General features: G+C 48.5%; 1 protein-coding gene across 1 annotated transcript in view; it reads left to right on the top strand.

The window, feature by feature from the left end:
- Window positions 1–24,317, top strand: part of LOC133343849 (gamma-aminobutyric acid type B receptor subunit 1-like) — a 352,259-nt gene that overhangs the window by 133,954 nt on the left and 193,988 nt on the right. The window contains exon 2 of the mRNA XM_061553804.1: window positions 20,621–20,700. The gene's annotated coding sequence lies outside the window, so the exon portion shown is untranslated. The remainder of the gene's footprint in view (window positions 1–20,620; window positions 20,701–24,317) is intronic.

The raw sequence follows: 24,317 nt of genomic DNA, 5'->3' as shown, positions 1-24,317 counted from the left end.
AGACCGCATCCGTGAACATAAAGCAGACCTGAAACACGGTAGGACAAACACCTCAGCCGTGGCAGATCACTGTTACAACTCAGTGGGCTCACATGACATTGACTTCTCCAAGACAGAGGTTCTCTGCAAGCCATCTGGCTATCATGAGAGATTCGTTCATGAGGCGATCCACATATACAAACACAGAGACAATTTTAACCGAGAAGATGGATTCTGGCTTAGCAATCATTGGAAGGACGTAATAAACCATTTCGGATCTTAACTGATTGTGTTCGCGTTTACGGTGACTTTCAGACCGCGTTCCACTCACTGGCATGGTGCAGTGTGCAGAGTAATGTATGGTGTCGTAATTGTATAGTAAATATATAGCAGTGTGATACACATTAAGGTGGGTAGAATAATACATAGTGTTATATTAAAAATGGATAAGGCAGCAACTGCAGCAGCAGCAGCAGCAACTGCAGCAGCAGCAGCAACTACAGCAGCAGTAGCAGCAACTGCAGCAGCAGCAGCAACTGCAGCAGCAGCAACTGCAGCAGCAGCAACTGCAGCAGCAGCAGCAACTGCAGCAGCAGCAGCAGCAGCAACTGCAGCAGCAGCAGCAACTGCAGCAGCAGCAGCAACTGTAGCTCCCTTTGATGCTGTTAATCCTGCATAATGCACATGCATATGCAGTACTAATCACATTCCTGCATTTCCCATGGATATGCTAAATTCCTCTTGATATGCAAATTCCTTTGTCAATGCGCCCAGCTTATATATATGCTCCAAGCTCGTGTGCTGTTTCATTCAGACTCTGTCGCCTCGACGGACCTGGTTTTCACCTGAGGACGGCTGCTTGCGTTGTGGCCGAAACGTCGTGAGAATTATTTTATTATGTTTTATTTTTATTATTTTATTACTTCCCTTCTACGTGACTTTACCGAAAGAACCAAGAAGATGAATCCCTGCAGTCACGAAAGCTTTAAATCGAAATATATGATTGTGTTAGTGAAAAAAAATGTTTCCTAAAAAAGTGGAAAATTTTGGAAAAAATTTTCACGAAAATGCATTGTCACGCACGAGTCTGTGTGCAAAATGTCAGCTTGATTGGATCACGGGAAGTGGGTTAAAAAAACGACCGAAAGATTTGCACGGTCGTAAGCATGCAAGCAAGCAAGTGAACTTAATATAAAGGATTTAAAAATATTGCATTTTCATTATTTTGGTCGGATAGTCGAAATCTACCAACTATAAGCGCCCCCGGCTTTTTCACAAAAGACGGCATCTTCATCTTATTCACAACGCGGACCCCTATTGGCAATGGCGCCAAGAGGTTCGGTTCAGCTTTGTGTATTATAGAACAGGTCCCTGCGGGGTGGGCTCGTAGGAACGAACAAATGAATGGCTATAATAAAATGAAATGGCGGGGGTACGATACGAAGGGAGAGTTTGAGGCCTAGTTCTAGGCTTTAGGCCTAGCTGTAGGCTTTAGGCCGCTGTGAGTAAATTTAGAATTTCAATGTTTTAATTAAAAACTATCTCAGGGAATTATAAGGGAATTTTACACTTGTTTAGCCAGGAAAACCTCACTGAGTCTAAAGGTTTTTGTAGGGTCCTGCCAAGTGTTTGCAGTAGGGGGGCGATGTTGCTACACCTAATCGGACATCGGACGGACGGACGGACGATATAATCTATTGTAGGCTGGTTCACTTCGTTCCTACCAGTATAACCCTCAATCCTGTACCAGCCTTTCCTGCTTGTTGTGGAGTGACTCATGCAGCCAGCTATGGCTGCAGGGTTTTTGGTAGTACATGTTGTTTATGCCATTTATTGTGAAAATTCCGTCACAGTTCCTATGAGCACTGTTTCATTGCTTTCATGGCTTTATTTTGGTGATTTCGAAAAGTGTATTGGTTTAGCCATGTTTCGATTTAAAGCTTTCGTGACTGCAGGGATTCATCTTTTTGGTTCTTTCGGTGAAGTCACGTAGAAGGGAAGTAATAGAATAATAAAAATAAACGTGAGAATGATTTTATTATGTTTTATTTTTATTATTTTATTACTTCCCTTCTACGTGACTTTACCGAAAGAACCAAGAAGATTAGCCATGTTTGTTTGTTGTAGTACAGAGTGAGACTGATGGCCTTAATCTAAGTTGTCTTGTGGTTGTTGTTGGTTGTTTGACTTGCATCCGACTGCGATTTTTGCACACAGCGTTGGTGTACGGTGCTTTTTCCTGCAATATTTTGCTGTCTTTACTTGGATTTTCTGTTTGCACTCAGTCACATAGTCACTTTAAGATGTTTTTTTTGTTCATGTTTTTGTTTTTTGTTTGTTGCGGTTGCACCCGATTCAAGAGCCGAATGGCTCACAGGGCTATACCTAATCAATGAACTTAAACTTGCCCTAATGGACGGGCTTCAATTGGCTCCGCCAGAAGCATTTGAGCCGTGTGGCCCAAGATAAGTGAGCTACGCGTATCGTGTGGGTACTGCTTTGGCCCAGGTGAGGCTGCTGTGGGAATCTGGGCTTAAGCCCACTTGGCACGGGTTTTGATTAAAGGGGCCAGTCCAGTTTTCCGTGATCATGCTCCACTGAATTTAACCCACACCAATTAAAAAAAAATGTTTACCCTGCTTTCAAAGTAAATGTTAAATGAGGTTTTTTTTTGCATTTAGGCCAATGTGTCCGTCTGTTTTCCCCTGTCTATCTCGGGGTGGCGGCGGGGGGGCAATAATATATCTCGTAAATACGGTGAAGATGATCCGGTACAAACCAAACTTTAACATAAAGAACTTAACACGTTCGTTAATAATGCTTTGTGGCCTTAAGAGAAAAAAATATTATAATCGGCGATGTTTTGGACAATGACCATTCTTATTCTTTGGGTCTTTCGGTAAAGTCACGTAGATAGGTGGACCCGTCACAGCCACGACAGCTGTATCAAGTAAATGAGAGATCAGCAAGAAATACCTTTGTTATGCAGTCTATTCTTAGTCTTAAGCCTCACCTTACCATATTAATAAAAAGTGTGCCGTTCCTGGCCCTTCCCCCCTCATCCATTATATATACGGGGTGGTATTTCTTGTGATCTCTCATTTACTTGATACAGCTGTCGTGGCTGTGACGGTTCCACCTGAAGACAGAGGCTTGTGTTGCCTCCGAAACGTCGTGATTTTTTATTTTGTTTAATTTTACTTTTATTAATTAAATTTTTTTTACCTACGTGACTTTACCGAAAAAACCTAAAAATATGAATCCTTGCAGTCACGAAAGCTTCAAATCTAGAATTCACGTAGATAGGTTCAAAGAAAAACAAAAACTATCTACGTGACTTTACCGAAAGTCCCAAAGAATATGAATTCCTGCAGTCACGAAAGCTTTAAGTCGAGAAATTACCATTTTTCATCGCGCATAAATTGCCCCTTCTGAGTCTCGGCGGCATTCATTTTCAGGAGAGTCCTGGCAACACTTTCTCAGTCAGGAGAGAATGTTGATATGCGAACATCCAAATTGCTTACGATGATTTGCCAGTAATTTGGGGTGAGTTTAACACCTAGTAAGCTTTCGCGACCAATATCATCCATAATAGAGTTTTTTTGGGTTAGATCGCGTAAATATATAAATGTGTCGTGAAACCCGTCACCATCCGACGCAGACAATTAGTAAGGTTTGTCCCGTAAACAAAACGTGCCAATTCGTTGCTCATACAACACACCGGTTGTGTGTTGCAGAGTGAACCCACAACATTTACAATTCGAACACGACGTTTCGCCAGTAATTACAAACAGCATAATCAGGCGACACCCAGAGTCGTGGAGAAATCCTCCGGTTTCGGTCTTAAATATTGCGTGCTGTTTGTTCGCCTATGGGAGGTAATCACAGAACCCGTGGCGAACCCATGCAGAACAGAACGGGGACCAGGGAAAGGGGGGGTGAGAAACCGTACAAACACCGCACAGGAAAGATCCCGAGTTGGGGAATCGAACCCGGGCTCGTTTTTGCTACGAGGCACGAGTGCTCCCGGTTAGCCCCAGAGGTCGCAAACGGGTTTTGATTCCTTACCCGTATCCGTACCCTACCCGAAATGAGTGACAAACGGCTACTCACCAGTGACTCACGGCCTACCCGTACCCGTACCCGGCCGCACCAGGGTCGCAAACGGGTACCCGTACCCGTACCCGTACCCGGCCGGGTACGGGTAGCCGGGTATCGGGTAGGGTACGAGTATCGGGTTCCCGGTTGCGACCTCTGGTTAGTCCACAGATGTCCACAAATCCACACGGTTCCTCCTAATTCGTCCCCATCATCCTCACAATTCCAAGGCACGCGCTCACTCCGTCTTCCTCACTCTTCAGTTTTTTTCCGTTCCACTTTTATCTAGAATTAATGACCGTGCAAAACGTAAAATGTAAATAATATTTTTTTTTTCTAAATCTGAACCAAAAAAAATTTCACCAACTGCCACCCCCACATCTTGGAAACCTTTATCAATTACGCCCGAAACTTTGACGGTGGGGAAAGAAAAAAATAAAAAAATAAACCTGTCGCGTCTCTGGCAGCCGCTGGACACAACGATCTTCATTCCCCGCTCGCTCGCGCTTGCGCTCTGATGGATGACTGCGGCTCCGCGCGGGATGCTGCCGCCAACGCCGCTTCTGTCCGTAATGAATCGCTCGCGCCGGAGACAGATTTACTCTTCAACTCAGCCAGCTCCGACACGGGAGACACATTTAATGTTTTTTTTTTTTTTGCGCCAAGATATCCTCGTCAAACGCGGTCTCGGTGTTCTAATTTGCTTCGCGCGCTCTCCCCACCGCCCCCTGTCCTCCACCACCACCACCACCCCACCACCCCCGCCACACGCTTCTTTCACTCGGCACCGTACGCTGCTGTAATTGCTGCGGGCCCGAGAGCAAAACGCGTTCCGCTTGCCGAGCGGCCCAAAGAGGCCACCGCCGCTACGCGCCCCGCGGAGCCGAAGTGAAATGTTAAATTAGCAAAATGGGAACTAAATAATGAACGCAATTATCACGATGATGATGATGATGTGTGATTGCGACGGCGATAGTAGTGATATTAAAATAATAATTACTAGAATGGATGGTGATACTATGAACCTGGCTACGATGCAAGCCCGGGTTTTATCTTCGAATTGGAATATCTGTTTGTGCTGGAGGAATCCAATGAACTACAAAGGTCTTCTTCTTGGTTCTTTCGGTAAAGTCATGTAGAAGGGAAATGATAAAATAATAATAATAAAACATAATAAAATAATTCTCACGACGTTTCAGACGCTGTCTTTCCGACAGACCTGTTCTTCTTCACCTGAGGACGGCTGCTTGCGTTGCGGCCGAAACGTCGTGAGAATTTTATTTTATTATGTTTTATTTTTATTATTTTATTATTTCCCTTCTACGTGACTTTACCGAAAGAACCAAGAAGATGAATCCCCGCAGTCACGAAAGCTTTAAATCGAAATTTAAGGGGCAGAAAGATAACATGGATTATGAACGGCAATTATTTACCCAGAAAGCCCCCCATTGAGTCTCGAGACGTGTATTTATTTTCGTGCCACATTGCTACATTTTGCCGACGTTTGGCCAATTCCATAAATGAGCCATTTGGTTTACTGGAAGGAAACCAGATTAATTCGGCACTGCCAACTCCTGGCTCACCTCACTCACCACGCCCTACAACACCTGGCAAGGCCCTGGCTATCACCCATCCAATTACTAACCAAACCCTGCTTGGCTTCCAAAATGTCGATCAGAGATGGGGGGGAGGAGGTAGATTCTAGGCCCCCATTTTTTTAATCCTTTATATTAAGTTCGCTTGCTTTCTTGCTTAGGACCGTGCAAATCTTTCGGTCGTTTTTTAACCCACTTACCGTGATCCAATCGAGCTGACATTTTCCACACAGACTCGTTGTGCGTGACAATTAATGTTCGTGAAAAAAATGTCCCAAAATGTTACACTCTTTAGGACAAAAATATTAGATTTAATTACCAATTGCTTAATGGTGCAATGCAATCATCTGACCCATAGGTGGCAGCCATCTCAAGCCAGAGGACGAAAGGACTCTAGCCGCCACGCATATAAAGGATTTATAGTGAAAACTTGTTTCTTTTGCGGACGAACTGAACGGCGTCGGAGGAGGCCTCGGTGGATCGGAGGGCACAGCGCTGAGCTTACGTTGACATAGGTTCCAGTGTAACAAAGCCGCGTTTAAGCCACCTGCGATTAACACTCTATTCTCAAGTAGTTGTGAGTTAATGGTGTGAGCCTGGCTGCTCCCCCCCACTCCAACCACCCCCCCCGCCCCCTACCCCAACGCCTGCGGAAAAAAATACCATCGCTTCAGATTTGATTCTGCACTTACTTTGGTATAATTCTGGCTGTCAGAATGAAAAATTATAAGTTTGAGTGCTAATTTCCATCTCCGAGAGTTATAAATATTGGCGCTACTGTCGCGCGATGAACATTATTGCTCTCGCGTGGCAGGGAGGCCGGTTTGCCAGGGGAGAAGAACCTCGGATGTAGCTCTGCCTTATCCACTTCCGCGCGTGTGTGCCGCGCCCTTCACGCGACCGAAGGGATGGCAACAGCCTTCGTGAGAGGTCCCAACGAACGCCGCTGACTCGAGCAAAGCTACGACGACGAACGCACGATCATGAGAACATTGGTTGGGGGGGGGCAGGGGGGCGGTGATGGTGGGGGGGTGTGAATGAATAAAACAAAATCACGGCGTAGTTTTAGTGGGGACGAGTGCGACGCATTCAATTTCCTGCCGTAAAAAGGTTAAATCTGGTCCGCGGACTGCCCCGTTTGAACTGATTTAACTGCTTCAATTATCCGCGTAATGGCCATCCACAGAGCCGAGCGGGTAAATGCCTCCCCCAGGAAGATCCATCACGGAATTACCGCGCCGCCCGCAGCTATCAAACAACCGCTGGCGGGCGAGCGGGCGGGCGAGCGTGCAGATGGCCGGGCGCGTTTCCTTCCGAGATTGACTTTCACTCCGCGCGGCACTCCTCACTTGATTCCAAAAAACACAGGATGAGATGTTACTATCCTTTATGCAAGCACTTCCAAGAGTTCATGAACAGTGAGCCTGGTGAAATTTTGGGAGCGCATCGTCAGTAGTGAACCTTTGGTTCCTAGGGTGTTTCGGCCTTTCATACTATACACCCTCCCCAAAGGCGGCCAGCGACAGGGTGATCAATCCTACGCTTGCGTCCCATTCCCAATTAGTCATAGGAGTTGCCTTGTTGTTGGTAGCCAACATCCCATGGGACTATGCATGGCAGGGGCGTCCTCCTCCCTGAGTCAAGCATTGTTGACTGCATACCTCCTGGCCCTCTCACTTTGGGGCCCAGCTGGGGTCTTTCCTCTTCATCCAGAGCCACTGACTGCTGCCTTCTGCCGCCTCCTCACTTGGAGCGCGCTACGGCTCCTCATCCGTTACCAAACCTCGAGCGGAGAGAGACGGCGTTCATGCGTCGTCGCTTCTACGGGGTGGGCCCCTCGGCACGTCCTGTGCAGCGTCCGTGATTGCTGGGATTGCCGCGAGGTCGTGGCCAAAGTCGTCCTGGTGGCAGAGGTGGCGGTGGTGGTGGTGGTGGTGGTGGTGGTAGCGGTGATGGAGATGGTAGTGGTGATGGCGGTGGCGGAGGTGGCGGTGGTGGCGGTGATGGAGATGGTAGTGGTGGGGGTGGTGGTGGTGGTGGTGGTAGCGGTGATGGATTATCTTTGTGGGGAGCGGTGGTGCAGCGGTTAGCGCTACGCTGTGCTACGAACCCAGCGTACCCCGAGTTCGATTCCCGCTCACGGCCACCAACACCCAGTGACGATCGTCTGAACCGGGTGCCGGGCCTCCCCTAGGTCGACTCACGCGGTGTGTAAACGTAGACACTGGGAAGACAAAGGGGGTCCGGGCGTGGTGCTAGGCCACCCACGCCCTCGTGTGCCGTACCCGGCCTTCCATTCGGTGCTACTCGCTAACAAACACTCGTATTTTAAGGCTCCGCGGAGGACCTTTATGTTTCGTGTTCGTTGCTCCACCTCGGACAGCCAAATGGGCTGTCTGCACGCGAATAAAAACATCTCCTTTGTGACTTCAAAAAAAATAAACGCGCGTTGTAATTAGAGCGGTGTAATTTGGGTCAAGGTCACCTCCGAGAGGGTTTTTGCATTTAGTGTTTTTTTTTTGTTGCATGGCACGCAGACGTGGGCCGATTCGAGTTTGCGTGCGGAAGAACAGCAACGGCCCAAAGGCGTTGTTCTTCGCACGGGCAGATCAGAGGTCGCAATCGGGTACCCGATACCCGTACCCTACCCGATACCCGGCTACCCGTACCAGGCCAGGTACGGGTACCCGTTTGTGACCCTGGTGCGGCCGGGTACGGGTAACGGGTAGGCCGTGAGTCACTGGTGAGTAACCGTTTGTCACTCATTTCCCAACGTCTTGTCTCTTCTCACAATTCAAGTTCCTAAAATCAACCCACCCGTGCCTGCAACATGGCTTCATCCCAGAGGTTGCAATCGGGTACCCGATACCCGTACCATACCCATACCCGGCCGGGTATCGGGTAGGGTATGGGTAACCCGTACCCGTACCCGGCCGGGTACGGGTACCCGTTTGCGACCCTGGTGCGGCCGGGTACGGGTACGGGTAAGGAATCAAACCCCGTTAGCGACCTCTGGGGCAGATCCACGTTCTCTGTTCGCCGATGTTGCCCCATCCGCCTATTGGCTTCCCACAACAATATTAGCGAGCAACGCCTGTCTGTTCCCCCCCAGCCCCCTTCTCCCTGTGCCCAATCCCGTGTTGGATTTTTGAGCAGCACTGCACCATAGACTCAACACTACACCATAGACTCAACACTGCACTATAGACTCAACACTGCACCATAGACTCAACACTGCCCATAGACTAACACTGCCCATAAACTCAACAACGCACCATAGACTCAACACTGCACCATAGACTCAGCACTGCACCATAGACTCAACACTGCACCATAGACTCAGCACTGCCCATGGACTCAACACTGCACCATAGACTCAACACTGCCCATAGAATCAACACTGCCCATAGACTCAACACTGCCCATAGACTCAACACTGCCTACAGACTCAACACTGCACCATAGACTCAACACTGCCCATAGACTCAACACTGCACCATAGACTCACCACTGCCCATAGACTCAACACTGCCCATAGACTCAACACTGCACCATAAACTCAACACTGCACCATAGACTCAACACTGCCCATAGACTCAACACTACCCATAGACTCAACACTACCCATAGACTCAACACTGCCCATAGACTCAACACTGCCTACAGACTCAACACTGCACCATAGACTCAACACTGCACCATAGACTCAACACTGCCTACAGACTCAACACTGCACCATAGACTCACCTCTGCACAGTAGACTCACCTCTGCCCCTGTACGTGAACGAGTCCCCACCCCCTTTAACCTCCTTCCGTTCCTCTCAACTCTTTGTCGGGAAGGTCCCACAATGGGGATATTTGCCAATATTGGCTTCAAGTGAGCGGAGTTGCCGAAAGAAAAGCGAACGCGAGCGAGCGGACACAACGCGTCGGCGCTGCCCCCTTCCTCGTGGCACCTCGCAAGCCCCACGCCTCGCACGCTCCTGGCTGCTCCTGGTGGTCACTCATCCAATGAGCCACCAGGCTCCAAGGCTGCTTAGCCTCGCGGAATTACGACGATCGCGTTTAGGGCGAACTGGGTCGTGTGCGGCGTCAGTTGTACCATGCGAATTTGGTTGGGTGAAAGTAAACATGAACACATTGTCCTGCGGAGGGAGCTGGTAGGAACGTTGGGTTGCTCGGTCAATGGCCAGGGTCAACGGCGGCGTGGTGTATTCCGCAAATATGCCCGACTGTGAGGGTGAGCGCAAGCCGGCGTGAGTAGGTTGAACGTTGAGTTTTATAAGGGCACCACGGGGTGACCAGCCCCTCCCCACCCAGCCCCACCCTCCTACCCCCACCCAGCCTCCCCACCCAGCCCCTCCCTACCCGGCCCCTCCCCACCCTCCCCACCCAGCCCATCCCCACCCACCCCACCCAGCCCTTCCCCACACTCCCACCCAGCCCAGCCCTCCCCACCCAGCCCCTCCCCACCCAGCCCCTCCCCACCCTCCCCACCCAGCCCCTCCCTGCACGACGGACACAATAATCCCCTGTGGGCTGGTGTAACCAGGAGGTGCCTACCAGTATAAAGGCATACTTGTTTCGATAGAAGCATTGAAACAATTTCCTCTTCTTTTAACGACACAGAGCAGTAACCGAAACTTGATTTGACGGAAGGCTGCCTCTTGTTCGATTCAACAGCCGGGTGTGAAATCAACAATCGTGAACTTTCGGTGCCGTGATTTTGTGTTTGTTTGTTCCATCAACTTCACTTTCCCTGTCCTCTCTCTTCTCTCTACTCTTGTCAAACTCGTCTTGCGCCCGACGGCGGCAACGCGGCGAAATCTTCGCCCAAAAAGAAAGCGGGCATGGGGAGACTGCCGCTGCGAATTTTGGGCACGTGGAAATTGTCGTCGGCCGGCTCGTTGGGAGTGCAGTGAAATACGGCGCGACATTTCCGTAGCCCCCCCCCCTCCTTCCTCCTCCTCCCCCTTCGCCTCCTCGCCACCACCACCCTCCCCCGTCCACCACCCAACATTTTTATCGCTTCTTCTGTCTGTGCGCGCGCGACGCCCGGGTGGCTTGACTTGGGTGGCCCCGCGCACTAAATCAGTCACCGGCAAATGATTTAGTGGCATCGCCATCCATCCGTCCAGCCGCAGGTTTAATGGGCTGTTCATATGACGGGCCCCGCGTGTTGCCCTGAGGCCATTTCCCGCTGTTTATGGTGTCGAACGGCCCAGCAAAAAAAAAAATTATTTCTGTTTCCCTAAATCGGGCACTTGCTTCGCGAACGATGGTGGGGGGTGGTGGTGGTGGTGGTGGAAGCAATCGACATTCTCTGTCGATACAAAAAAAGATTTGTGTCTTGGTTGTGCCGCTGCGTTTATGAGCCCAGCGGAGCCGAGGTTCGATTCCTAGGCCGGGCTTCGTTTGACCGTCGGTTGCGAGCGATCGATCCGACGCGCGCTAACGAGAGCCCTGAAGAATGGTCGAACCAATCTTTCGCTGACGGGCACCGCGTCAGGGGTGAGGGCTTAATACAGCAGCGGATTGATGAGAGCCTGTGCATTGTTTTTAATATTGTTCTTTTTCAGACAATATATTTTATGGGGGGTGGTGGTGCAGTCATGGGTGAGCCGTGCTCCGAGCCTCGCAAACTGAATTGGATTCCAGGTCACGGCGAACACATCGAATCGGTTCTGAGCCGACCACACTCCATCGCTAACCAGCGTGGGGAAGTATGGTCGAAACAACCCTCGTGCGCGCACATCGTGGCAAAGCCTTGATCCTGCGGTGGATTGACAAAGAGCTGAGGGCAATAATAATTAGTTTAATGAAAACTATGACTATTATTATTTCAGTCCAGGAATTCAATTCAGACTACATTTCTTCGCGGATTTTTTTTCTCCAAACATATTTAATTTTAATTCATTTGAATGTGGAGGACATGCTAAGTGCGTTGTGTATTCATGGGGGGAATTTAAAAAAAAAAGTATTTTTGTAGTCTAAGTCATAAGTCATTAATGGGAAATATGTTGAGGCGGATGTGTGGTCCAGAAGGGTAAATATTGTTGGGCGCCACGGTGGCTAGGAGATGTTAACTACCTCGCCTGGTACACAGGAGGACGTGGGTTCGATCCCGACCCTGACGCCTGCTGCTGTATATTTGGAGTTTGTGTGTGTCTCTCTCTCTCTCTCATCATCATCACGGTGGCGAGGAGATGTTAACTACCTCGCCTGGTCTGCAGGAGGACGTGGGTTCGATCCCGACCCTGACGCCTGCTGCTGTATATTTGGAGTTTGTGTTTGTCTCTCTCTCTCTCATCATCATCATGGTGGCTAGGAGATGTTAACTACCTCGCCTGATACACAGGAGGACGTGGGTTCGATCCCGACCCTGACGCCTGCTGCTGTATATTTGGAGTTTGCGTGTCTCTCTCTCATCATCATCACGGTGGCTAGGAGATGTTAACTACCTCGCCTAGTATGCAGGAGGACGTGGGTTCGATCCCGACCCTGACGCCTGCTGCTGTATATTTGGAGTTTGCGTGTCTCTTTCTCTCTCTACCCGTGGTCGCGTGGATTTTTCTCCGGGTCCTCTCCGGGGTTTCCATCAAACAGAATCGACGCCACGCGTTTAGAGTATTTGTCTGAGGCTGTAAATTTCCACGTGACGATGACAAGCCACTTCGGTGAGCTGTCGTTTGTGGCCAGGTCGCTTCTGAAAAAGAACTATGTCGCTCAGTGGGCCTTACCTGATCAAATAAAAAAAATTGTTGAGTTAATCTGCTGTACCAAATCATCAAGTGTTTAACACGTAGGCTTTCGCGATCAATATCATCGAGTTTGTCGAGCACCCTGCCTTACCCCGCCGCACTAACAACTCCTTATCAGAGCAATGGACCAGCCCCATTGCCGTGGACATGAACCTAGGCCTTCCAAGTAAGATAAAAACAAGTGCTGTAAAACGTGTATAAGTCCATTAACAATAATACTGGTAGGAACCTCCTGGTTACACCAGCCCACAGGGGATTATTGTGTCCGTCCGTACGTCGTGCATCCAAAAATGGGAGGGGTGGGGCTGGGTGGAGAGGGGAGGGTGGGGAGGGGCTGGGTGGGGAGGGGCAGGGTGAGGAGGGGAGGGTGGGGCTGGGTGGGGAGGGTGGGGCTGGGTGGGGCTGGGTGGGGGGTGGGAGGGGTGGGGCTGTGTGGGGAGGGGCTGGTCACCCCGTGGTGCCCTTATGAAACTCAACGTTTAACCTACTCATATATTTTGCGGAATACACCACGCCGCCGTTGACCCTGGCCATTGACCGAGCAACCCAACGTTCCTACCAGCTCCCTCTGCAGGAATGTGTTTATACATTCACCTACAGCTATACTTTTTGGTTCTTTCGGCAAAGTCACGTGAGTAGAAATAGCATAAAATAAATCACGACGTTTCGATCGCAAACACAAGCGACCGTCACCAGGCGGAACCGAGTGTATCGATTTAGTTTGTTTCATTTCTACCCCACGTGACTTTACCGAAAGAACCAAAGAGTATGGATTCCTGCGGTCACGAAAGCTTCAATTCGAGATGTGACCTGCAGCTCTATGTCAATCTACTGCTGGACGAGAAATCATCGCCGTGCTGTGTCGGTAGTTGTGGCGTTTATATATAAGCTGGGTAGGAGGTGGAAGAGGAGCGCCTTAACAAAAGAATGTGCATATCAAGAGGAATTTAGCATATTCATGGGAAATGCATGAATATGCTAAATTCATCTTGATATGCACATTCTTTTGTTAAGGCGCTCCTCTTCCACCTCCTACCCAGCTTATATATAAGCTCCTAGCTTGGCAGTGTCTCATTCTTCACCTGAAGACGGCTGCTTGCGTTGTAGCCGAAACGTCGTGAGAATTATTTCATTTTATTATGTTTTATTTGTATTATTTTATTACTTCCCTTCTACGTGACTTTACCGAAAGAACCAAGAAGATGAATCCCTGCAGTCACGAAAGCTTTAAATCGAAAAGTTGTGGCGTTGTTTGACCGTCAGTGTGTGTCGGTGATCTTGAGGGAGTGGCCAGGGCCTATCACTCGCCGTTCATGTCAGCCGTGGCACGGATATCGAGCCCAGGTTTGCAGTTGAACCGTTACCCTCGGTGGCTCTAACCACTGCGCCACCACTCCTCCCCCCGCAACTTACAAATTGCGTTCATAATAACGATGGTCATTTACAACCCTTTGGAAATGCACTGCTGGTTGAATGGCTCTGACCCTTGCTGTGCCGGTAATGAGCGTTGCTTTGACCATACCTCACCGCGTTGGCCAGTGTGGTGCCAGGGACCCGATACGCACTTCGCTCGCCACTGATGTTGGCCGTGGCTGGGAGCTCAAACTCGGGTGGCGCTAACCACTGCCCCACCACTCCACCCCGAAGCCACGCTTTTCCGGTCCAAATTACTGTAATGATTTCCTGACTCCCTCTACACGGCAACAACAACAGCAACAACAGCAACTTACATCTGTCATGCAATCTGGTCCTCCAGGGGATGGCAAATCAAGTGCTGCTGAGAATTTTCAGGATGTACGCTTCATTGGTGTTATACCTGCGATACACATTTTCATCACGTGTGACAACCACGGCAAGAAAACATTTGCTGTTGTTGTCACACCCGAGGAAGATCGCTTGTGTTGCGATCGAAACGTCGTGATTTGTTTTTATTTTATTTCTACCCACGTGACTTTACCGAAAGAACCAAAGAGTATGGATTCGTGCAGTCGCGAAAGCTTAAAATCAAGAAAGAAAAGGTACTTTTATTTCGCATGTGGAGAGACAGGTTAGTGAGTGAGGCTCAGCGTCTCGTTAGCACCTGTGTTCTGACCAATGACGCTCGTGATTGTTGTGTATCCAGTGAGTGATTGAATGCAGAACAAACTGAATAGACGGAGGCAACGAAGTATCTACAAAAATGTTGTCTGAGTTGTTTTTGCCAAAGCCCATTCACGAGAAAGGGGCACGTTTTGAAACATTCGGGGATTTTTAAAAAAAATTCCCATCGCAAGGTTGAACTTTTTTCACTTTAAATCAGTAACTACTATCCTTCACCATTGGAACCTCATTTGCCAGTAAAAAATAAGATAATTGTTTTTTTACCCTTCTATCTGGCAACAAAACTGACACCTTTTTTACAAGGAGTCATGTTTGCAAAGACCACAATACCTGCGGTCGTAATGCAAGGAAAGCTGTCTCGGGTGTGGACCAATCAACTTCAAGGACAGTGCATACATTATCAGAGTTATGTTTTTTGTTTGCATTATGACTGCAGGTGACTGCAGGTGTCAGTTTTGTTGCCAGATAGAAGGGTAAAAAAACAATTATCAATTACTATCCTTGTTTAACATGAATTAATTACCGTATTCTGTCCACTATACCCCCCTCCTCTCCAACCCCCGTGTGTTGGGGGTGTCGATGGGGTACCGTGTTCCCTCGTTATTCGCGAGGCGAACATTCTGAAAGCTAGTGAATGGCACATTTTGCGAGTAATGATATTGGCCTACAGATGTTGTATGCACAGTCTGCGGATGCTTCTAAAACCTCAAGTAGATCTCTCTCATCACTTAATTTTACATCACTTCATCTCTCATCCCTTAATCTCTTTTCACTCAATCATTCATCACTTAACTCTCATCACTTTCTTTCTCACTCTCTCTCGCGCAGAGTTCCAGATGCCTACTGATGTTGTACACGCAACGTCAGCAGATGCTTCTAAATCTTCCAGAAGTTCTCTCTAATCACTTTAAACGCTCATCGATTTATCTTTCATCACTTTCCGTCTCTCTACCTCGATGCAGCCGTGTAGAGTTCCAGATGCGATTCGCGGATAGCCAAAATCGTGGATTGCAAGGTCGTGAATGACGGAGAGAATACTTGATTTGTCAGTCAGATCTGGCTCTCCTTCTTCCGTACGGCTGCTGATGTAGACGACTACAATTTCACATGCAGGTGGTCAAGCCAGACAACCGTGTCAGGAGCCAGCGGAGTTGTGTATTGCTGTGATGTCTCCTTCATATTTGTGGATGGGGCATTGCGTTGTTGTTATAAGTTGTACTATCTATTCTGGATGACCACAGTCGCACACTACGACTGGAGGTTTTTTTAATTTTCCATTTGTGGGTTCGGGTATCCGCATCTGCTGCCATGGTTTGTGCAGTCGATGCGATTTAGAGTGGACCATGAGCTTCGCGGATGATCAAACCCAGGGAACTTTCTGCATTGGGTCTTTCACAACAAGGTGTTTGTTGTTTGTGAGTCTATTTAAAATCCATTCAGTTCTCTCCAAGCTTTCGGCAATAGCTCAAGGGGTATTGTACACGGACATATGGTTCAGCGCATCAACATCGGTTCCAGATCTCGGTACAGATCGATTCCCACCACCGGAACACAGATGCCAAATTCCCAGACTGGCGGGCAACCATGGGTCGATGTGGTGCCAGCTGCGGATCGTTTCAAATAGCTCTTTGGTTACTGAGCACAACTCGGGCGAATATTGGTCTAAACAATCTGAAGCACACATGGAAACTGCTGGCACCACATCAACCCGGGCAGTTGAACTATTGACCGATTGCAGTTTCAATAGCAAATGAGAGGCTGACCGGAGTGCTTTTGGAAAATGTTTTGTTCATAATGAAACGCACCCAGAGCTAATGCACCGAGATAATACTAATACTGTTTAATTGGTGTCTATTGTCTGAACTGTCACGCGCTTCAGAGGATACGGGGACATTGACAAGAAAGATGGTCTATGGGTAGTGTTGAGTCTATGGGCAGTGTTGAGTCTATGGGCAGTGTTGAGTCTATGGGTAGTGTTGGGTCTATGTGCAGTGTTGAGTCTATGGGTAGTGTTGAGTCTATGGGCAGTGTTGAGTCTATGGGTAGTGTTGGGTCTATGTGCAGTGTTGAGTCTATGGGTAGTGTTGAGTCTATGGGCAGTGTTGAGTCTATGGGCAGTGTTGAGTCTATGGGTTAGTGTTGAGTCTATGGGCAGTGTTGAGTCTATGGGCAGTGTTGAGTCTATGGGCAGTGTTGAGTCTATGGGCAGTGTTGAGTCTATGGGTAGTGTTGGGTCTATGTGCAGTGTTGAGTCTATGTGCAGTGTTGAGTCTATGGGCAGTGTTAGTCTATGGGTAGTGTTAAGTCTATGGTGCAGTGTTGAGTCTATGGGTAGTGTTGAGTCTATGTGCAGTGTTGAGTCTATGGGTAGTGTTGAGTCTATGTGCAGTGTTGAGTCTATGGGTAGTGTTGAGTCTATGGGCAGTGTTGAGTCTATGGGTAGTGTTGAGTCTATGGGCAGTGTTGAAGTATATGGGTAGTGTTGAGTCTATGGGTAGTGTTGAGTCTATGGGTAGTGTTGAGTCTATGGGCAGTGTTGAGTCTATGGGTAGTGTTGAGTCTATGGGCAGTGTTGAGTCTATGGGTAGTGTTGAGTCTATGTGCAGTGTTGAGTCTATGGGTAGTGTTGAGTCTATGTGCAGTGTTGAGTCTATGGGTAGTGTTGAGTCTATGGGCAGTGTTGAGTCTATGGGTAGTGTTGAGTCTATGGGTAGTGTTGAGTCTATGGGTAGTGTTGAGTCTATGGGTAGTGTTGAGTCTATGGGTAGTGTTGAGTCTATGGTGTTGAGTCTATGGGTAGTGTTGAGTCTATGGGTAGTGTTGAGTCTATGGGCAGTATTGAGTCTATGGGTAGTGTTGAGTCTATGGGTAGTGTTGAGTCTATGGGCAGTGTTGAGTCTATGGGTAGTGTTGAGTCTATGGGCAGTGTTGAGTCTATGGGTAGTGTTGAGTATATGGGTAGTGTTGAGTCTATGTGCAGTGTTGAGTCTATGGGTAGTGTTGAGTCTATGGGCAGTGTTGAGTCTATGGGTAGTGTTGAGTCTATGGGCAGTGTTGAGTCTATGGGCAGTGTTGAGTCTATGTGCAGTGTTGAGTCTATGGGCAGTTTTGAGTCTATGGGTAGTGTTGAGTCTATGGGTAGTGTTGAGTCTATGGGCAGTGTTGAGACTATGTGCAGTGTTGAGTCTATGGGTAGTGTTGAGTCTATGGGCAGTGTTGAGTCTATGTGCTGCGTTGAGTCTATGGGCAGTGTTGAGTCTATGTGCAGTGTTGAGTCTATGGGCAGTGTTGAGTCTATGGGTAGTGTTGAGTCTATGGGCAGTGTTGAGTCTATGGGCAGTGTTGAGTCTATGGGCAGTGTTGAGTATATGGGCAGTGTTGAGTCTATGGGCAGTGTTGAGACTATGGTGCAGTGTTGAGTCTATGTGCAGTGTTGAGTCTATGGGTAGTGTTGAGTCTATGGGCAGTGTTGAGTCTATGGGCAGTATTGAGTCTATGGGCAGTGTTGAGTCTATGGGTAGTGTTGAGTCTATGGGTAGTGTTGAGTCTATGTGTAGTGTTGAGTCTATGTGCAGTGTTGAGTCTATGGGTAGTGTTGAGTCTATGGGCAGTGTTGAGTTTATGGGTAGTGTTGAGTCTATGGGTAGTGTTGAGTCTATGGGCAGTGTTGAGTCTATGGGTAGTGTTGAGTCTATGGGCAGTGTTGAGTCTATGGGCAGTGTTGAGTCTATGTGCAGTGTTGAGTCTATGGGCAGTTTTGAGTCTATGGGTAGTGTTGAGTCTATGGGTAGTGTTTAGTCTATGGGCAGTGTTGAGACTATGTGCAGTGTTGAGTCTATGGGTAGTGTTGAGTCTATGGGCAGTGTTGAGTCTATGGGCAGTGTTGAGTCTATGTGCAGCGTTTAGTCTATGGGCAGTGTTGAGTCTATGGGCAGTGTTGAGTCTATGGGTAGTGTTGGGTCTATGTGCAGTGTTGAGTCTATGTGCAGTGTGTACGTTGAATTCCTTTCGCACGTGCATACGTAACCAACCACGTGGTGGGGTATACACGTGTTTTTACTCGACGCCAAGACCCGTGACGGCCTCGTCGCACCCCCCCGACACCGATGTGCCAGAACTCCATCGTACTTGCCGTGGCACGGCTGGCACCCAGCGGGCAGAGGTCGCAACCGGGTACCCGATACCCGTACCCTACCCGATACCCGGCTACCCGTACCCGGCCGGGTACGGGTACCCGTTTGCGACCCTGGTGCGGCCGGGTCCGGGTATGGGTAGGCCGTGAGTCACTGGTGAGTCACCGTTTGTCACTCATTTCCCAACGTCTTGTCTCTTCTCACAATTCAAGTTCCTAGAATCAACCCACCCGCGCCTGCAACATGGCTTCATCCCAGAGGTCGCAATCAGGTATCCGATACCCGTACCCTACCCGTACCCGGCCGGGTACGGTACGGGTACGGCCGGGTACGGGTACCCGTTTGCGACCTTGGTGCGGCCGGGTACGGGTAAGGGTAAGGAATCAAAACCCGTTTGCGACCTCTGCTCAGCGGGCACACCACTGACACTGCGCTCTCTCGCAAAGACAAAGACAAAGGTGCCCCCCCTTGTTATAGCCTCAACTGACTGTGGGTGCAAGGTGCCGTGAGTGAGTAGAACCTCTTCTTGGTTCTATCGGTAAAGTCACCACGTAGAAGGGAAATAATAAAAAAATAAAAATAAAACATAATAAAATAATTCTCACGACGTTTCGGCCACAACGCAAGCAGCAGTCCTCAGGTGAAGAACAGTGTGGAAGACGCTGTCTCCCCGACAGACCTGTTCTTCACCTGAGGACGGCTGCTTGCGTTGTGGCCGAAACGTCGTGAGAATTGTATTTTATTATGTTTTGATTTTATTATTTAATAATTTCCCTTCTACGTGACTTTACCGAAAGAACCAAGAAGATGAATCCCTGCAGTCACGAAAGCTTTAAATTGAGTAGAACCTCTCTACGAAGGCCTGCACCGCACGCCCCAAGTTGGTGGGTGGCAAGTAGCATGCCCCGACCACCTTTGTTTTCCCCAGTGGCGATGTTCACTTCGCTCCTGAGCCTCCCCTAGGTCGACTCGGCCTCAAAAATAGTCGCCGGGGAGACAAAGGCGGCCGGGCGTGGTTGCTGCCATTCCGGCCTTCGGAGGTGCTCGCTAACAGCACTTGCCCCAACGGTCTGTTCAACGTTATAAGGGGGAATGTTTATCTTATGATGTTAAATACTCGGTACACATACATAAATCCATACGGTGTGTGTATATATATTACTGTTGCTGTATGTATAACTCATTTTGGCAAGGCAATAGATCATAAGGGGCCTGGTGCTGTGAAGAACTTGACCTTTTAACATAATAGCGGTCGTTATTATGGGAAGTCAGAGGTGGCCGAGTGGCTGGGAGACATTCCCATGGCCCCATTCAAACACTGAGCCCGCTGCAATGGCATTGCTCCGTGGTGGCGAAATGTTAACTACCTCGCCTGGTACGCAGGAGGTCGTGGGTTCGATCCCGACCCTGACGCCTGCTGCTGTATATTTGGAATTTGCGTGTCACTCTCTCTCATCATCATCACGATGACTAGGAGATGTTAACTACCTCGCCTGGAATACAGGAGGTCGTCGGTTCGATCCCGACCCTGACGCCTGCCGCTGTATATTTGGAGTTTGCGTGTCTCTCTCTCCCCCCGTGGTCACGTGGGTCCTCCGTAGCGCCCTGTCCACCCACCAGTGTATAATGGGCACACAGCACTGTCCGGTCTCATGTACTGAGGTCAAACGCCCACTACCTATGTAGTGGGCGGGGCTACTTGGGTAGTGGGCGGGGATTGCAGAGGAGTAGGCAGGGCCAGGTAAAAAGGACAGCCAATCGGCTCGCTGCGTGACGGGGCTAGCGAGATGGGAGGTGTGGTCTTGTAACAGCAGGCGGGGCAGACTCACCACGTGACCAGGTTGAGCCTCACTGATATTTGGTAGCTCGAAGTCCAATGTGTGATTTTTCTTTTCTTTTCCTTGTGTCTGACGGGGGCTGTTTTTGTTCTTATTCTTCAATCGTTTTATTGCAGGCGGAGCAACCAGTTGGGACCCGCCGCGCTATGAACCCGACGACCCGAGTTTGATTACCGGGACTTTGCCAACGTCAGCGGTGAGTGACGCATCCAGACCGCTGCTGCCAAACGGCACTTAGCCAGCTCTGGGCGAGACAACTTTCATGCTTTTAGTTCTTTCGGTAAAGTCACCGTGTAGGTATAAATTGAAATTAAAATTAATGAAAAATATAAAAATAAAAAAATCACGACGTTTCGGAGGCAACACAAGCTTCTGTCTTCAGGTGAAACTGTCACAGCAAAAAATCTGTATCAAGTGGAGAGAAGTCCCAAGAGGCACGACCTTATATATTGGTTAGGGGGGCAGGAGGAGCCATGAAGGGCCGCGGGAGAGGAATTGTTGTGAGATGGTCAGTACTGCTGCTGGAACTGAGTCTTTGTAATGTAGATGGCATATGTAGATAAGCCAGCTAGGATTAAACCTTCACTCTTCTTGGTTCTTTCGGTAAAGTCACGTAGAAGGGAAGTAATAAAATAATAAAAATAAAACATAATAAAATAAAATAATTCTCACGACGTTTCGGCTACAACGCAAGCAGCCTGAAGACGGCTGCTTGCGTTGTAGCCGAAACGTCGTGAGAATTATTTTATTTTATTATGTTTTATTTTTATTATTTTATTACTTCCCTTCTACGTGACTTTACCGAAAGAACCAAGAAGATGAATCCCTGCAGTCACGAAAGCTTTAAATCGAAATTTAAACCTTCACTCGTTCGATGCGGGAACAACGGTGCATAGGCCGTCAACCATTCAGCAGCAGATGGACAAGAATGGACCGTGCATCATCATTTGTTGTTGTTGTGGTGGTGGTTTTTTTTGTTCTTCTTATTCTTCTTAAGTATGGTCGGGAGTAAAACCCACGCAGAGCAGATGGGGGACGCATCAACTTCATGCAGAGAAGCGCCCGAGTTTGGGAATGGAGCCGTAGTCTTTGGTTTGGACTGTGGGCGTTTTTCACGGGGCAAATTGAACATACTCTTAGTTCTTTCGGTAAAGTCACGTAGGTAAAAAATAAAATTAATAAAAAATAAAAAAATAAAATCACGACGTTTCGGAGGCAACACAAGCTTCCGTCTTCAGGTGAAACTGTCACAGCAAAATATCTGTCAAGCGTCTCGAGAAGCTGTGACATCTTTTCTCGTTGTCTGTTAAAAGTTCTAACAGATAGGTGAAATTCCTCCCCGTAGAGGGTATTAATTCTAGATTTGAAGCTTTCGTGACTGCAAGGATTCATACTCTTAGGATTTTTCGGTAAAGTCAAGTAGGTAAAAAATAAATAATAATAAAAATAATTGAACATGCGCGCTCATCAGTATGAATGATGCTAGATGCCCTAGTCTAATGATACCGGTAGCAATGATTTGTGTGTTTTATATATGAAATAGAGTAAACTATTAAAGCTATTATTGTTATTTTAAGCAGATAAGGTCCGCTGAGCTATGTAGCTCTTCTTCTTGGTTCTTTCGGTAAAGTCACGTAGAAGGGAAGTAATACAATAAAAAAAATAAAACATAATAAAATAATTGTATTAGATTATTTTATTATATTATTTTATAATGTTTTATTTTTATTATTTTATTACTTCCCTTCTACGTGACTTTACCGAAAGAACCAAGAAGATGAATCCCTGCAGTCACGAAAGCTTTAATTCGCAATTTATGTAGCTCTTGTTTTCTTTTCAGAAGCGACCTGTCGCAAATGATAGCTCAAGGAAGTGGCTTGTCTGAGCACGTGGAAACTTACAGCAGCCAAATACCCTAAACGCACGCCGGGTTTTAATGTTGGGGGGGTGAAAAACCTGAGGACCCGGACAAAAAAAAATCCACGCGACCACAGGAAGAGAGAGACAGACACGCAAACTCCAAATGAACAGCAGGCATCAGGGTTGGGATCGAACCCACGACCTCCTGAGTACCAGGCGAGGTAGTTAACATCTCCCAGCCACCGTGATGATGATGATGAGAGAGAGAGAGAGACACGCAAACTCCAAATGTACAGCAGGCGTCAGGGTTGGGATCGAACCCACGACCTCCTGCGAACTAAGCGAGGTAGTTAACATCTCCTAGCCACCGCGATGATGATGATGAGAGAGAGACACGCAAACTCCAAATATACAGCAGCAGGCGTCAGGGTCGGGATAGAACCCACGACCTCCTGCTCACCAGGCGAGGTAGTTAACATCTCCTAGCCACCGTGATGATGATGATGAGAGAGAGACACGCAAACTCCAAATATACAGCAGGCGTCAGGGTTAGGATAGAACCCACGACCTCCTGCGCACCAGGCGAGGTAGTTAACATCTCCTAGCCACCGTGATGATGATGATGATGAGAGAGAGACACGCAAACTCCAAATATACAGCAGCAGGCGTCAGGGTCGGGATAGAATCCACGACCTCCTGTACACCAGGCGAGGTCGTTAACGCCTCCTAGCCACCGCGGCACCCCGCCTCGTCTCAGGATGCCGTACGGACACAGTTGGGCACGTTTATACTGGCAGAAACCTCCTGGTTACACCAGCCCACAGGGGATTATTGTGTTCGTCCGTTGTGCATCCAAAAATGAGAGGGGTGGGGCTGGGTGGAGAGGGGAGGGTGGGGAGGCGCTGGGTGGGGGGTGGGAGGGGTGGGGAGGGGCTGGTCACCCCGTGGTGCCCTTATAAAACTCAACGTTTCACCTACTCACGCCGGCTTGTGCCCGCCCTCACAGTCGGGCATATTTGCGGAATACACCACGCCGCCGTTGACCCTGCAGGCCATTGACCGAGCAACCCAACGTGTTCCTACCAGCTCCCTCCACAGGATAATGTGTTCGTATAGAGAGTAGGATGCAGTGAGTCACAAGGAGACACAGAGAAAGGGAAAGCCTTGAGCGTGGATTTGAATGGTGGGGGGCAGTCGACAGCACGGGTGGCAAACGGGACGGGAGTTACATCCATGGGGGACGGGGGGGGGCAGAGGAGAATGAGCGACCTCCAAATGACGACGGTTGACCGGGCGGGAGGGATGGATGGCGGGGGAGCAGACTTAGACGGCACAATTGGAAAATAATTTGTATGAAAGCAAAATGATGTGCGATTCGACAGAAAAAAAAATATTATTATTCTTTTTAAAGTCACGACGTCCGCTCGCGGGGACAGGTTTCTACCGTGTTGTCACGGGTAAAAGACGAAAATTGTAAAATAGCGACAACAGCGAACAACCTTGAATAAAAAAAAATCCAATGCAATTTGAACGGGGAGTAAACCGCTACCCTTTTGCGAGCGCTTTGGCAAAGATCTCACTGTTGAAAAATGCTTCTTTTTGTTTCGACCGACAGGGCCAGATCGGGCAGGAGGCCTCCCTTGTTGCCAAAATTCTCAAGATCACAGACCCCCCCCCCCTCTTGGGCTCGTCGAGTCAATGGTGAACACCGCAATCAATACCCTATTGACATCTAGCTTGGCTTAGTCCGAGCGTTTCTCTTTTTTTTAACCTTTTGATCTGGCTGATATTTTTCACCGGCGGCTGAGCAAAATTGATTGCGTTTATTTATTTTTATATATATATTACAAAAAAAATTGTGGGGGGGGGGAAGGGGTGGGGGTGGACCCGGCAGGGGTTGTTGTAGAAAGCAACTTGCGTATCCCCAGTGGAATAAAACGTCAAGCATTTCTT

This window comes from Lethenteron reissneri, chromosome 1 (genome assembly GCF_015708825.2).
Source record: "Lethenteron reissneri isolate LAM-NWPU_2019-01 chromosome 1, ASM1570882v1, whole genome shotgun sequence".
NCBI classification, from domain to species: Eukaryota; Metazoa; Chordata; class Hyperoartia; order Petromyzontiformes; family Petromyzontidae; genus Lethenteron; species Lethenteron reissneri.
This window is presented reverse-complemented; position numbering and strand designations above follow the sequence as displayed.